The following is a 2,649-nucleotide window of genomic DNA, read 5'->3' as shown; positions in this document are numbered from 1 at the left end:
CACAAGCTTGCCCTCTCTCTAATTATTATAAATCAAAGCCTGAACATTTATACTATTCAAGATTTCAATTTTTTCCCCTAACTTCCTCCAGCATGAAATCCAATCAAGTGTTTGTGTCCTGCTGTTTTCTACATTCGCCTCCGAGCACTCATTGTAACATATATACTAATTGTGATTCTATTTAATGATTTTTTCAAGTTGTTTTTAATACAGAGTTGCTTTAGTACAAGTTGTTTTTAATACAGAGCTCTACAGTAGCATGGCATATCCCATTACTTATAATTGCATCGGTTATTTTGCCACCAGCTTCCAGAAATAATTAAACACATTCTTCTTGATAGGTAATCAGACAGCACTAACCTATTGCAGTACAGAGAGTGGTTCTCTATCCTTGTATTGAGTCCAGCTGGCCTCTTCTCTAACAATTGAAAAACACAGAACTCTTTGTGATGTTTTTATCTTTTGTCTCCCATCGAAATGTGAACTCCATGCTCCCTTTCCCATGGATGTATTATCTTGGCATCAGCCAGTAAGAGCCTCCCTCCTTCTCCAGGTATCTGAATGTGACACCTAACTACAGGGTTAATTTTTTTATCTGATGTGATATTTTATTTAATTCTGATGTTGTCTGGGCCACCTGTCTTCAAACCCTTTTCCAAACTAATAAATTTCCAGTTTCCCAAGCTTTAATTCAAAATACATGTTTGGAGGGTTTTAGCTTCGAGTCTAAGATGAACTTTAAATTCCTCTGATACATTTTCCCTCTAGCTATGACTTTGTCTGAACGGCTTTCTGGAGGGTTGAAATCATCTGCCATTAACTCAGACGCTTTGCCTATGACCTCTATTTTTTCTCAGTTAACCTCGTCTGCTGAACAATATCACTTGCTTCTAGCTATCTCTTATTTCCCAGGTTGATCTACATTTTATTAAAACTCAGGTTTTGAGAATTCTTTTTTTGGATTGTAATTATTTCTACATGATTGTTTCTCTATTCTCAATATAGGTTACTTTTTACCTTGTACTGGAGTTACCTGAATAAATTATATTTTACTATTTATGTCTGTGAATGGAAGATACCTCCCCTTATCAATTCTAAATGTAGTATTACCATTAAAAAAAGTTCATCTAGTGAATGTGGTGTCAAAAGAGGCGTAAACTACACACTTTGCAGCCCTTTCCCGCCCTTGAATTTGATGTCATTGGTAGAGGAGCTGTGTAAGTAACAGTTCAAAAAAAAAAAAAAAGTTCATTGTTACTCAATAAGGAGATTATATTTTTGGCAATTTTAAACTTTGGGACAGAACTATAAACCAATATGTCAGGCAAAATACCCTACAGAATTTTCAAACAACTTAGTGGACCATCATTAGATGAAACACAATCTAATGTTGATAATCTATCATTCTTAGAACATGCACTTCCGATTATCCCAAGCCATCTCAAAAGTTCTGTTTCACCCAGCAAATTTGTTTTAAGAAGGCAATACATTATTTAATATATTTTAAATGTTTCTATTGTATATGATTATAAAATCTTAAACTTTATATTGCCATGTAAATAATAAAAGGTGCTCTTCCTTAGCCCCTACTATTGAACAGGTCCTTAATGTACAGTCTCATTAAATCCACCCAACAAGGTAGTTGTTTTTTTTCCAGATTTTACAAGTTAGAAAATGATGGTTCTGAGAAGAACAAGTATTGGCCTAGCTTGCCTGAAGAGATAGTTAAAGTCTTCATATAGGTTATTTAAGTTCCAAGGAAAGGGATTGCTCAGGTAATGTTTGAATGTACTCTGATAGTGTTTCTCTTAAAATTCTCAGCTTATTAAATTTCTTTTCAGAATTATTTAACAGTTAGGCCCTTTTGCATAATCCTTGCAAGAGAGAACTTTGACCTCGAAAAGGCCCTGGTTAGTTGGTTCTACCAGCTCCCCACACCTTCTAGGAGCCTAATAGGCAGGTAAAGATATGGTATGGGAGAACCAGCTTTCTCTTAGTGTGGTTCCTCTTTTGAGAACCTCATAACCTCATTCCAGACCTTTGAATTTTATTTTATTTCTTGATATTGGATAAATGAGGAGTCAAGAGCTCAAGTTTTCTATAGTTAATCAAACACTGCTTATTGAAATGTAGAAATGTGTGTGTGTGTGTGTGTGTGTGTGAGAGAGAGAGAGAGAGAGAGAAACCACCTTCTTACTTTTATAAGTATTTGCCTATTAAAATCAATACCTTGACATTTAGACTTTCTCCTATGGAATCTGATTTGCTAGAAAATATTTCTGACATATAGATGAACAAATTGGGAGAAATATATAGTTGCATTTGTCCTTAGGCATCCAGGTTCTTGGAATAGTGGCTTGACAGAGAAGAATTTTCTTCATAACTTTAAATGTCATGTACAGATTGTAATTTTTTGTCAACATAAACAATAGAATTTATTTTAAAGTATATCTGAATTTAGCCTAAAATCAAGAAAAGAGGGTGGAATGAAGTGAAGGGTAGAGAAGCCAAAGAGAAGGCCTTTAAAAATTAGTATTTTGGAATGGAGGGAGAAGGGGAACAAATCTGAAGAGCTAGAAAATTGACCAATTGAATACACTGTTTACAGGAGGCTTAATTTTAAAAAGTCTGTCTTGACTTACCTATCCA

General features: G+C 34.6%; 1 non-coding gene across 1 annotated transcript; it reads left to right on the top strand.

The window, feature by feature from the left end:
- Positions 1–1,099: 1,099 nt before the first annotated feature.
- On the top strand, positions 1,100–1,230 carry LOC139020230 (small nucleolar RNA SNORA13). Its single transcript, XR_011473243.1, has one exon. It is a non-coding gene; the product is annotated as a small nucleolar RNA SNORA13 (small nucleolar RNA).
- Positions 1,231–2,649: the final 1,419 nt, after the last annotated feature.

This window comes from Myotis yumanensis, unplaced genomic scaffold, assembly GCF_028538775.1.
Source record: "Myotis yumanensis isolate MYYU_CA2020_CCGP unplaced genomic scaffold, mMyoYum1.0.hap1 SCAF_11, whole genome shotgun sequence".
Taxonomy (NCBI): Eukaryota; Metazoa; Chordata; class Mammalia; order Chiroptera; family Vespertilionidae; genus Myotis; species Myotis yumanensis.
Note: the sequence above shows the minus strand (reverse complement) of the source record. Positions and strands in the feature narration are given on the sequence as shown.